General features: G+C 41.3%; 1 protein-coding gene across 2 annotated transcripts in view; it reads left to right on the forward strand.

The window, feature by feature from the left end:
* The first annotated feature begins 4,051 nt into the window (after nt 1-4,051).
* LOC139376268 (protein-glutamine gamma-glutamyltransferase K-like) overlaps nt 4,052-14,152 on the forward strand; it is a 47,801-nt gene continuing 37,700 nt past the window's right edge. Inside the window, exon 1 of one of the 2 annotated variants that reach the window (XM_071118621.1) lies at nt 4,052-4,278. The gene's annotated coding sequence lies outside the window, so the exon portion shown is untranslated. The remainder of the gene's footprint in view (nt 4,279-14,152) is intronic. The other variant, XM_071118622.1, reaches the window with a different exon arrangement.

Here is a 14,152-nt window from a genome sequence, read left to right on the forward strand (position 1 = left end):
AGTGTAGTGTGATTGTTGTATAGGTGCGCGTCGGGTCCTCGTACCCATGTTTATGTACATTTAGTGTTATGGAGCATACTCCGTGGACTTTATTAAAAGACTCCATTTTACACTCCATTTGACTCTCCTGCGCCTGACTTCCCTGCCACCTATTACACCTACGCATGACAAAAAAGGATTCCAAAGGACACTTCAGCTGTCCCCACAGGACAACCCTTTTTGGTTCCATGTAGAACAACAATATTCTGTGGAAAGGGTCCTACATAGAACCCAAAAGGGTTATACCCGGTACCAAAAAGGGTTCTTCAAAGGGTTCTCCTATAGGGACAGCCAAATAACCCTTTTAGGTTCTAGATTCCACATTTTTTTCTGAGTGTACTGTAAAAAGTATTGCAGAGGATAAAGTTGGATATTGAAATCATTGTTCATTACATTTATATTTGTTTCCATAGTCACTAATTAAAGTTATTCTTCAACATATTCTTACATTTAAAACAGATCAAGCAATGGCAAAAACAAATCTACATCACAATTTTTCGCACATCTGCATACAGTAATTGTATTTGATTAATGATTAATAAAAGTGGTGTGATGGCGTAGATCCTCATCAAGGACCTCTGAGCACAGAAGGTGACCTGGAACGTTGTGGCCCTCTTGAAGAGTTGTGTGATTGGTCAGATCTGCATTGAAGAGAATCAGCGCAATCCGACTGATCAATTTTAGATATATACACAAACTAGAAAAGGACATTCTTGAAGAAACTTTGTGGACTCAGCTGGCTAAATGTATTTCCATGGTACTACATGAAGAATTCTGTGGCAGTTGTAGGTTAGAGATGTCTTCAGTAAGGAGCAACTTGCTCATATGCACACTTTGTGTCCTCCCTCACTGTGGTCAGGGAAATATTTTGGGGCTTTCCAGAGGGCCAGCAACAAACCAACATCCTGAGTCTCTGGCCTTTCATGACACTTACTGTAAGCATAAAAAGAGAATAAAAATAAATGAGTGATTGGCATAATGTGGGCATGCAGAACACGACAGAAAGTAACGCTCAGTAAAATATCTCTAACAGTCAGAATCTACTAAAAGTGGTAGCAAAGGGATGTTTTCTCCTCTGTCCCTTCCTATTGGTACATTCATTCATTGGTCATCAATCTGAAACATTTTAAGAAAGAGGCTATCAGAATTAGACAGTGGTTGGATAATGACAATTTTTAACTGATCTCTAAATGGTAAAGTTGCTTAATCCTTATACATGTTGTAATATAAAAAATAAACAAAAAATGTATAAACATACTGCGCCATAATCCTGAGGAAATTGTCCCGGACAGAGGTTCCTCCAATTGAGTACGGCTTGGCAGTCTTAAAAAAAGAAAGCTAAATGCAAAAATGTAAGTATGTGTGAAGAGGCAACAAAGAGACAATAAAAGATGATCTTGTTCTATAGTTGTCTGTCATATCAGTCCTGCAACAAACATTGTTAGAAATGGGTGTAACTGGCTAATCTCATCCTCTTCTTTGGAATTGTACACGTGTGAGTTTGACTGAGCGACAGGGAGAATGAGCAAGAGAGAAATGGGAGAAACTTTACATGACACACCAAGGGAGACTGAATCAGGACACAAGGGTTTTATTTGCTTTACAAACTTATATTGTTCTACCTGGAACCACATTTTTTAAAATGTTTTATTTTTTTTATTCACCTTTATTTAACCAGGTAGGCCAGGTGAGAACAAGTTCTCATTTACAACTGCGACCTGGCCAAGATAAAGCAAAGCAGTGCAACACAAACAACAACACAGAGTTACACATGGAATAAACAAGCGTACAGTCAATAACACAATAGAAAAAAAGAAAGCCAAAGATGGTGTTGGCTTTGGGGATGACCAGTGAGATATACCTGCTGGAGCGCGTGCCACGGGTGGGTGTTGTTATCGTGACCAGTAAACTGAAATATTCCCATAGAAGATTTGTGGGCAGAACTGAAAAAGCATGTGCGAGCAAGGAGGCCTACAAACCTGACTCCGTTACACCAGCTCTGTCAGGAGGAATGGGCAAAAATTCAAGCAAATTATTGTGGGAAGCTTGTTGGAAGGCTTCTCAAAACGTTTGACCCAAGTTAAACAATTTAAAGGCAATGCTACCAAATACAAATTGAGTGTATGTAAACGCCTGACCCACTGGGAATGTGATGAAAGAAATAAAAGCTGAAATAAAGCATTCTCTCTACTAATATTTAAATAGACCCTAGCTCTAAGAAGTTTTTAAGAAAAATGTTACTCCTGGGCTTATTTAGGCTTGCCATAACAAAGGGGTTTAATACATATTGACTCAGACATTTCATCTTTTCATTTTTATTAATTTGTGAAAATGTCTAAAAACATAATTCCATTTTCACATTATGGGGTGTGTAGGTGTGTAGGCCAGTGAAACAAAATCTCAATGTAATCCATTTCAAATGCAGGCTGTAACACAACTAAATGTGTAAAAACTCATACTTTCTGAAGGCACTGTAGATGGCAATGGTTTTAATGGAACTAGGGGTCTCCTTGCCCCCCAGCAGCCAAATCAAAAGGTATTGTGACGTGTTATTGAAAACGATCCTATAGAACAGTGACTGTGTGTATGTTTTCACAGAAATGTATGGAGCACATGGAGACTTGCCAGACGCACAGACAGGCTTGATACTTATGTCTCTAAATTGAGAGACCAGGCACTGGTTTTTGTTCTTGGATTGTTCTTGTATTGTCTTTTTTTTATTGAATGGTATCAGTCAATATGGGGAGATAGAAACCTGGTTACATCAGGGGGTGTCAGAGGAAGGCCAGAAAATTTGCCAAAGACTCCAGCCCCCCAAGCCATAGACGGTTCACTCTGGTACCGTCCGGCAAACAGTACCGGAACATCTGCTCTGGACCAACAGGCTCCGAAACAGCTGCTACCCCCAAGCCATAAGACTGCTAAATAGTCCGACAGCTAAACAGTCAACTAATGGTACTCAAACTATCTGCACTGACCCAATGAACACTCACTAGAATTGATATACACACTCACTCACACACACACTACACTGTCACTCTCACACAAATCTCTCACACATTCAAACAGTACATAAGCACACACACACACACACACATACCGACACAACACAAACAAACATGCATACATACACACGCGCACACTCACACACACACTTTTAATCTGCTGCTGCTTATCTGTTCTTTATTTTACTCTTATTATTATCTATGCGGATGCGAAGTCACTTTACTCTGCCTTCATCTACATATTTACCTCAAGTACCTCGTACCTCTGCATATTGTACTGGTACTCCCTGTATATACTGTAGCTCCATTCTTGTGTATTTTATTCCTCGCGTTAGTTACGTTAAAATGTGTATCATTCTTTTTTAAACTTTGCATCGTTGGGAAAGGTTCTTAAGCAAGCGTTTCACTGTAAAGTCTAGACCAGTTGTACTCATCGCATGTGATAAACTAAATTAGATTTTGATTAGATTTTGTATACGGGACAGCACACAGGAAGGTATGAACACTGAAATGTTTGCCAGTATTTTTTTTTTATCCCACCATGTGATAGAGAAGCAATTTTTAGAACCTTATTTTTTTAACCACAGACAGAGAAACGCCCCGTTTTCACGTATGTAGACCCTGGTTTGGTGCTGAAGATGGTGAATATGAAGTTGAAAAGTGGTGGAATTGCCCTTTAATTTCTCTCCCTCCCATGGTAAAATTAGTAGAATTGCATCAAATGTGTTATAAAATTGCTACATTTTCCCTCTGCCACATGGCATAATTTCTAAAATCAACTTTAAAATGTAAATTTTTCTCTCTGCCATCAAAAGGGTTGCCACCCAAAAATGTGCCTGCTTGGTTTCCACTGCCTTTCTGCATTATAAACTAACGCGCCTGTTATTGTACTAAGTAACCTGTGGGTTTGCCGTGTATGCTGTCTGCTGGAGTGCCTTGACGCTCCACACAGGATGTCCTCGATAGAGGGCTATGGTTTATTTGATACCATAATGGTGAGGGGGTAGGTTGGAACTGTCCGAGGCAGGGGGTGTGTCAAGTCACTTCCTATTTGCGTTCCTCCAGAGGAGCATAGGCTAAACCTTATCCAAGAAGCGTCTGTTAGAGACAGAAGAACTGGCACGAGCTGAAACTTTTAAAGCTGATAATACACGAACAAGGATATATATATTAGAAGCTTTAAAAAGTCACTCAAACTTTTTCGGTGTATAAAGAAGCCATCACTCAACACAACGTAAGCAATTGTTCATTTCACTCTTGACAATTAGTTACACTGTGGTAGGCTACTCAAGTGAAGAACTTTCACAAATTTCGCAGTTGGGATGTGTTTTGATGAGGTATGAAGGGAAAAATAAACTTTGATTTGACTTGAAAGTGAGTAGCCTATAGGCTGAAAGCTTGCAACTAGAAGCCTGCATCCACCACATGTAGCTTATTAACTTGGCATGAAAGAACAGGCAGAGGAAAGTGCTTATGTAGCCAATGGATAAATCAAAATAAAAGGCACTTTTAAATGGCAGATAGTTATTAGCTCAGCCGACTGAGCAATATTACGTTTCATTTGGCCATTGAATTACTGAACACTGAATTGCTCTCTCTCTCTCTCTCTCTCACACACACACACACACACACACACACACACACACACACACACACACACACACACACACACACACACACACACACACACACACACACACACACACACACACACACAGGGTGATGGGTGTTATTGGTTCCAGTGGTACCAGGCTCTGCTCATAAAGTGAGAAATATTTTAGATACCTGTTCCCTCACATAATGTTGTGCGTCGACAACCAATGGAAATGTGAGGCATTTTTTGCCTTTCTTTATATATTTATACAGTACCAGTCAAAAGTTTGGAGACACCTACTCATTCAAGGGTTTTTCTTTATTTTTACTATTTTCTACATAGTAGAATAGAATAGAGTAGAATAGTAGTGAAGACATCAAAAATATGAAATAACACATATGGAATCATGTAGTAACCAAAAAAGTGTTAAACAAATCAAAATATTATTTTATATTTTGAGATTCTTCAAAGTAGCCACCCTTTGCCTTGGTGACAGCTTTGCACAGTCTTGGCTTTCTCTCAACCAGCTTCATGAGGTAGTCCCTGGAATGCATTTCAATTAACAGGTGTGCCTTGTTAAAAGTTCATTTGTGGAATTTCTTTCCTTCATAATGCGTTTGAGGCAATCAGCTGTGTTGTGACAAGGTAGGAGTGGTGTACAGAAGATAGCCCTATTTGGTAAAAGACAAAGTCCATATTATGGCAAGAAAAGCTCAAATAAGCAAAGAGAAACATGTCTCATTACCTTAAGACATGAAGGTCAGTCAATCCAGGACATTTCTTTTTTTAATTTTAATTTTATTTTTACCCCTTTTTCGTGGCATCCAATTGTTTTAGTAGCTACTATCTTGTCTCATCGCTACAACTCCCGTACGGGCTCGGGAGAGACGAAGGTTGAAAGTCATGCGTTCTCCGATACACAACCCAACCAAGCCGCACTGCTTCTTAAGACAGCGCGCATCCAACCCAGAAGCCAGCCGCACCAATGTGTCGCACCTAGCAACCTTGGTAAGCGCGCCCTGTGCCCGGCCCGCCACAGGAGTCGCTGGTGTGCGATGAGACAAGGATATCCCTACCGGCCAAACCCTCCCTAACCCAGACGACGCTAGGCCAATTGTGCGTCACCCTACGGACCTCCCAGTCGCGGCCGGTTACGACAGAGCCTGGGTGCGAACCCAGAGTCTCTGGTGGCACAGCTGGCGCTGCAGTACAGCACCCAGAACCACTGCGCCACCCGGGAGGCCCAATCCAGGACATTTCAAGTACTTTAAAAGTTTTTTGAAGTGCAGTCGCAAAAACCATCAAGCGTTATGGTGAAACTGGCTCTCATGAGGACCGCCACAGGAAAGGAAGACCCAGACTTACCTCTGCTGCAGAGCTCATTAGAGTTAACTGCACCTCAGAAATTTCAGCCCAAATAAATTCTTCACAGAGTTCAAGTAACAGACACATCTCAACATCAACTGTTCAGAGGAGACTGCGTGAATCAGGCCTTCATGGTCAAATTGCTGAAAGCACTTCTAAAGGACGCCAATAAGAGGAAGATACTTGTTTGGGCCAAGAAACATGAGCAATGAACATTAGATGGTGGAAATCTGTCCTTTAGTCTGATGAGTCCAAATGAGAGATTATTGGTTCCAACCGCCGTGTTTTTGTGAGATGCGAAGTAGGTGAACAGATGATCTTCGCATATGAAGCATGGAGGAGGTGGTGTGATGGCGCTTTACTGTTGACACTGGAGGCCTGATTCAGTTTCAACTGTCCTGCCTGCGGCTATGGAACCCTGACCTGTTCACCGGACGTGCTACCTTGTCCCGGACCTGCTGTTTTCGACTCTCTCTCTCTCTCTCTCTCTCTACCGCACCTGCTGTCTCTAACTCTGAATGCTCAGCTATGAAAAGCCAACTGACATTTACTCCTGAGGTGCTGACCTGTTGCACCCTCTACACCCACTGTGATTATTATTATTTGACCCTGCTGGTCATCTATGAACGTTTGAACATCTTGGCCATGTACTGTTATAATCTCCACCCGGCACAGCAAGAAGAGGACTGGCCACCCCTCAGAGGCTGGTTCCTCTCTATGTTTCTTCCCAGGTTCCTGCCTTTCTAGGGAGTTTTTCCTAGCCACCGTGCTTCGACATCTGCATTGCTTGCTGTTTGGGGTTTTAGGCTGGGTTTCTATATAGCACTTTGTGACATTGGCTGATGTAAAAAGGGCTTTATAAATACATTTGATTGATTGATCGATTGATTGATTTATGTAGAATTCAAGACCACTTAACGATCATGGCTACCACAGCATTCTGCAGCGATACGCCAGCCCATCTGGTTTGCGCTTAGTGGCACTATCATTTGTTTTTCAACAGGACATTGACCCAACACGCCTCCAGGCTGTGTGAGGGCTATTTGACCAAGAAGGAGAGTGATGGAGTGCTGCATCAGATGATCTGGCCTCCACATAATTCATTTTTCAAGTTATTATTACACATTTCACGATTTGCAATTTCAGTGTATTTTGTTCAAAGGCAGTGCTTCTCAATCCTGGTCTCGGAGACCCAAAGAGGCACACACCCCCACCCTCACTCCCACACACCTAACCCCGTTCAGAGACTTGATGGTGAGTTAAGAAGTTGAATAAAGGGAAAGATCAAAATTAGCACCAACAAAAATAAAATAATAGGCAAGTTATATATGTAATGTTGTTACCCTTTCACCTATGACACACACATCCTATGACACACACATTTGTACCCCCAAAGCACACACATCCCTGGATCGCTCCTCTTTTCAGTTCGCTGCAGTTAGCGACTGGAACGAGCTGCAACAAACACTCCAACTGGACAGTTTTATCTCAATCAATTCATTCAAAGACCCAATCATGGACACTCTTACTGACAGTTGTGATTGTTTTGTGTGATGTATTGTTGTCTCTACCTTCTTGACCTTTGTGCTGTTGTCTGTGCCCAATAATGTTTTTACCATGTTGTGTTGCTACCATGTTGTTGTGATGTTGTGTTGCTACCAGGCTGTGTTGTCATGTGTTGCTGCCTTGCTGTGTTGTGGTCTTAGATCTCTCTTTATGTTGTGCTGCGTTGTCTCTCTTGTTGTGATGTGTGTTTTGTCCTATATTTATATTGTATTTATTTTTCATTTTTAATCCCTGTCCCCGCAGGAGGCCTTTTGCCTTTTGGTAGGCCGTCATTGTAAATAAGAATTTGTTCTTAACTGACTTGCCTAGTTAAATAAAGGTCTCTCCTTGTTCGGGCGGTGCTCGGCGCTCGATGCTCAACGTCCCCGGTCTTCTAGCCATCATTGATCCATTTTTCATTTTCCATTGGTTTTGTCTTGTCTTCCTACCCACCTGGTTTCAATCCCGTTCATTACCTGTTGTGAATTTAACCCTCTGTTTCCCCTCATGTCTTTGTCAGAGATTGTTTGTTGTTCAGTTTTTGTGCGCGACGGGTCCTCGTACTCCATTTTGTTTTATTATGATTCATTGGTTTTGGAGTTATGTTTTGTTTACAATCATTAAACAACTCCATTCCATTAAGTTTGATTCTCTTGCGCCTGACTTCCCTGCCACCTATACACACGACTCTGACACACTGCTAATTTAATGAGTTTATCAAAATAATTTAACCTGCTTTTTTGTGCAGCAATCACTGATCTGGCTTTCAACAAAAATTCCCTTTTTTGTTACAAATTTAACTAGAACCATGCATAATGCACATTCACTAATAATGACAAACTTCTTGGAGCAGGCATTGGGCTATAGAAAATGAACACAGGTCTCCACAATCTCTCAAGCCCATGTGCTAGGGATTAGCCAAGATAATCTTTATATTTTAAGTTTAGCCAACTTGGATCTATTTGCTAGCTAACAAGGCTGAACAGTGGAATTGCAATGAGCACACCCTTCAGTCTGCCTCCAACTGTTTGAAAGCATGTTAGCCTGTCCACTTCTTGAAATCAAGTGGCCTACCTGATTTCTCAGAATGAGAACGAGTTGCCAATTCCTTATATAATTGTGTTTTATGCTTATTGCACATTTATAAAACACAATTTAAAAAAGACTAGACAGCTAGTATAACAGTCTTTGGCTGAAATACTGCTAGTGATACGTGGTACCCCAATGTCGCGCACGACAAACTGAGCATTCATTTTCCACAATCGATGTTCATTGATACTCTTGTTTTACTAGTGTCTGCTCTGTGCGCATTTTGAGTAGTTGAGACATAAAAAGGGTATTGATTGAAAAGTTTACTTCTCCTCTATTACAGTAAAATAATGTCTCAATGTGTTTTGGTGTCCATATGGCCAATTCTGTTTGACGAGTTCAAAGAGAGGAAGGTGTGATCTTTCAACTTTGTTGAGAGGAAAGAGCTTGGTATGTGTGTAAACCACATAGAAAGAGGCAAGGTGAGAGGTTTCACTCTTGTTCAAATCTGTTGGACGGAGACAGATCTCTGGTGTAAATGGAAAGGGGCACACAGCACAGAGGAGCGAAGGAGACGAGACCAAAAATACAATGAGAACAAGCGGACATAAACGCTCATAAAAACGAAAAATAACAAAACATTGATTAGTGGCACTATCATTTGGAATATCGCGCAAAAACATGAATTCGAATGAAACAAATTCGTTCGATATATCGCCCAGCCGCACTATAGGTTGCATGTTGTGTGCCATTTAATTTGCAAACAAATGCTGATTTTTATTTATTTATTAATTTCACCTTTATTTAACCAGGTAGGCAAGTTGAGAACAAGTTCTCATTTACAATTGCGACCTGGTCAAGATAAAGCAAAGCAGTTCGACACATACAACACACACATGGAGTAAAACAAACATACAGTCAATAATACAGTATAAACAATAGTTTATAGTGGGTGTTTTCTACATCTGGCATCAATTTGGGTGACTTTTTATATGTGTGCTGGTGAAGCAGCCTTCAACCCATAGCATTTAAAGTGTGGATGTTGTTGTTGGGAAACAGCATTGAATTAAAGGCTCTTATCTCAGTGGCCCATGTGCATTCTAACGGTGTTTGCATGGTGCTAGCTGCCAAAACAAAGTTACTTGGCAGGAGAGAAACAGGGAGAGGGACACAGGTTTATCATCATTGGACCAGCATATGGACTGACAAGTTTCTAAATCACACACACGCGCACACGCACACGCACACACACACACACACACACACACACACACACACACACACACACAGTGCTTTAGTTGATAAAGTTGCCAAACCCACCATGTACAAAACGCCCCTCTTCTTCACCCAGCTGTTCTCTTTCCTCCCTCTGAGCTGTCACAGAACTATCCTACCAGTTGTTATTATCAAAAGGTTTGTGACACCTTTTAACTAGCCTCTACCAGACTTGGCATCAATTCAAATTGAACGCAGAATATTCAGGAAGTGATTTGAACTTAACATTCAGAAATGGTAGAACTTTTGAAATAAATAGATTTTACTTTTCAGTTTATTGAGAAGTCATTGAAAATAAATGCCCTTTTTGAATTATTGAATTGTCATTTTTGTTTTATTCAAACTGAGCCCAACCCTGGCCTCGACATACATCTTCTCTTATAAGCATCTGGGTTAGAGTGATAGAGAGGATGCATCTCAATAGCCTCAAGTAGAATCCTCTCCTTGACCTATTTCTTTTTTGTTTCCTGATGTGAAAGACCTGGTCAGTTAAAAGCAGAAGGAATTCCTAGAAGGCATGAGATTGAACGTAAATATGTCAATAAAATCATCAAATCAAATGCTATTTGTTTCATGTGCCGAATACAACAGGAGTAGACCTTGCCGTGAAATGCTTACTTACAAGCCCTTAGCAAAGAATGCAGTTAAGAAAAATAAGAGGTAAGAAAAATATTTACTAAATATACTAAAGTAGAAAATTAAAGAGCAACAATAAAATAACAATAACGAGACTATATACAGGGGGTACCAGTAACGATTTGATGTGTGGGGGTACAGGTTAGTAGAGAGAATGCCAAGAATGTGCAAAGCTGTCATCAAGTCAAAGGGTGGCTACTTCGAAGAATCTCAAATGTAAAATATGTTTTGACTTGTTTAACACTTTTTTGGTTACTACATGATTCAATGTGTGTTATTTCATAGTTGACATGTCTTCACTATCATTATACAATGTAGGAAATAGTAAAAAATAAAGAAAAATCAGTAGGTGTGTTCAAATTTTTGACTGGTACTGTATATGTACAGTGGGGCAAAAAAGTATTTAGTAAGCCACCAATTGTGCAAGTTCTCCCAGTTAAAAAGATGAGAGGCCTGTAATTTCCATCATAGGTACACTTCAACTTTGACAGACAAAATAAGAAAAATGTATACAGCCATTAATACAGGTAACGAGTGAAGGACAGAGGAGCCTCTTAAAGAAGAAGTTACAGGTCTGTGAGAGCCAGAAATCTTGCTTGTTTGTAGGTGACCAAATACTTATTTTCCACCATAATTTGCAAATAAATTCATAAAAAATCCTACAATGTGATTTTCTAGATTTTCTTTTCTCATTTTGTCTGTTATAGTTAAAGTGTACCTAATCATGAAAATTACAGGCCTCTCATCTTTTTAAGTGGGAGAACTTGCACAATTGGTGGCTGACTAAATACTTTTTTGCCCCACTGTATGTAGTGGTAAAGTGACTATGCATAGATAAAAAAGCAGCGAGTAGCAGCCGTGTAAAAAAAGTGGGGGTCAATGCAAATAGTCCGGGTAGCCATTTGATTAGCTCTTCAGTGGTCTTATGGCTTGGGGGTAGATTAAGAAGCCTTCTGGACTTAGACTTGGCGTTCTTGCCATGCGTTAGCAGAGAGAGTAGTCTATGATTAGGGTGGCTGGAGTCTTCCTCTGACACTGCCTGGTATATAGGCCCTGAATGGCAGGAAGCTTGGCCCCAGTGATGTACTGGGCCGTACCCACTACCCTCTGTAGTGCCTTGTGGTCGGAAGCCGAGCAATTGCTATACCAGGCGATGATGCAACCAGTCAGGATGCTGTCGATGGTGCAGCTGTAGAACTTTTTGAGGATCAGAGGACACATGCCAAACCTTTTCAGTCTCCTGAGGGGGAATAGGCATTGCCGTGCCATCTTCACGACTGTCTTGGTGTGTTTGGACCATGATCATTTGTTGAGAAGCTCTCAACCAGCTCCACTACAGCCCCATCAATGAGAATGGGGGCATGCTCGATCCTCCTTTTTCTGTGGTCCACAATCATCTCCTTTGTCTTGACCATGTTGAGGGAGAGGTTGTTGTTCTAGCACCACACTGCATCGTCTCTGACCTACTCCTTCCTATAGGCTGTCTCATTGTAGGCGGTGATCAGGCCTACCACCGTTATGTCATCGGGAAAACGTATTGATGGTGTTGGAGTCGTGCATGGCAATGCAGTCATGGGTAAACAGGGATTACAGATGTGGACTAAGCACGCACCCCTGAGGGGCCCCTGTGTTGAGGATCATCTGCGTGGCAGATGTGTTGTTGCCTACCCTTACCACCTGGGGGCGGCCCATCAGGCAGTCCAGGATCCAGGTGCAGGTGTTTGGGTCAATGGTCCTTAGCTTAGCGATGAGCTTTGTGGGCTCTATGGTGTTGAAAAAGGTGTTCCTTTTGTCCAAGTGGGAAAGGGCAGTGTTGAGTGTAATAGAGATTCCATCATCTGTGGATCTGTTTGGGCGGTATGCAAATTGGAGTGGGTCTAGGGTTTCTGTGATGATGGTGTTCATGTGAGCACTTCATGGCTACAGACGTGAATTTAAAACCTCTCTGGGATATGTGGGACGCTAGCGTCCCACCTGGCAAAAAGCCAGTGAAAATGCAGAGCGCCAAATTCAAATAAATTACTATAAAAATCTAACTTTCATGAAATCACACATGTAAGATACCAAATTAAAGCTACACTTGTTGTGAATCCAGCCAACATGTCATATTTCAAAAAGGCTTTTCGGCAAAAGCAAACGATGCTATTATCTGAGGATAGCACCTCCATAAACAAAGATAGAGAAGCATATTTCAACCCTGCAGGCGCGACACAAAACGCATTTATACAAATATAATTCATGCCTTACCTTTGACGAGCTTCTTTTGTTGGCACTCCAATATGTCCCATAAACATCACAAATTATAATTTTGTTCGATTAATTCTGTCGATATATATCCAAAATGTCCATTTATTTGGCGCGTTTGATCCAGAAAAACACTGGTTCCAACTTGTGCAACGTGACTACAAAATATCTCAAAAGTTACCTGTAAACTTTGCCAAAACATTTCAAACTACTTTTGTAATACAACTTTGGGTATTTTTTTACGTAAATAATCAATAAAATTTAAGACGAGATGATCTGTGTTCAATACAGGAGGAAAACAAACTGTAGCTAGCTTTCTGGTCACGCGTCTCTATCTAACAGTACACTACAAGTGACCCTCGTTTTGAACAGGGCTACTTCTTCATTACACAAAGGAAAAACCTCAACCAATCTCTAAAGACTGGTGACATCCAGTGGAAGCGGTAGGAACTGCAAGAAGGTCCTGGATTCCCAATTAAAACACATTGAAAAGAGAGTGACCTCAAAAACAAACAAAAATCTAAATGGTTTGTCCTCAGGGTTTCACCTGCTAAATAAGTTCTGTTATACTCACAGACATGATTCAAACAGTTTTAGAAACTTCAGAGTGTTTTCTATCCAAATATGCATATCATATCTTCTGGGGACGAGTAGCAGGCAGTTGAATTTGGGCATACATTTCATCCGGACATGAAAATACTGCTCCCTGTCATCAAAAAGTTAACCTTTATTTAACTTGGCAAGTCACTTAAGAACAAATTGTTATTTACAATGACAGTCTACAACAGCCAAACCCGGATGATGGTGGGCCAATTGTGTGCCCCCCTATGGAACTCCCAATCATGGCCTGGATTTGAACCAGTGTGCCTGTAGTGACACCTCTAGCACTGAGATGCATTGCCTTAGACCACTGCACCACTCGGTAGCCCTATTTAGGCAGCTTACCTTGGTGTTCTTGGGCACAGGTGTTCTTGGGCACAGGGACTATGTTGTTCTGCTTGAAACATGTAGGTATTACAGACTTGGCCAGGGACAGGTTGAAAATGTAATTGAAGACACTTGCCAGTTGATCAGCGCATGCTCGGAGTACACATCCTGGTAATCCGTCTGGCCCTGCGGCCTTGTGAAGGTTGGCCTGGTTAAATGTCTTACTCACATCAGCTACAGTCGCATGATCACTTACATTTTCAACCTGTCTGTAATACCAAGTCTGTAATACCTACATGTCATTCGGAACAGCTGGTGCTCTCATCCGTGCTTCAGTGTTGCTTGTCTCAAAGCGCGCATAGAAATAATTTAGCTCGTCTGGTAGGCTTGCTTCACTGGGCAGCTAACGGCTGGGCTTCCCTTTGTAGTCCGTAATAGTTCGCAAGCTCTGCCACATCCGATGAGCGTCAGAGCTGGTACAGTAGGATTCAAT

Source organism: Oncorhynchus clarkii, chromosome 20 (genome assembly GCF_045791955.1).
Source record: "Oncorhynchus clarkii lewisi isolate Uvic-CL-2024 chromosome 20, UVic_Ocla_1.0, whole genome shotgun sequence".
In the NCBI taxonomy this organism is placed as follows: domain Eukaryota; kingdom Metazoa; phylum Chordata; class Actinopteri; order Salmoniformes; family Salmonidae; genus Oncorhynchus; species Oncorhynchus clarkii.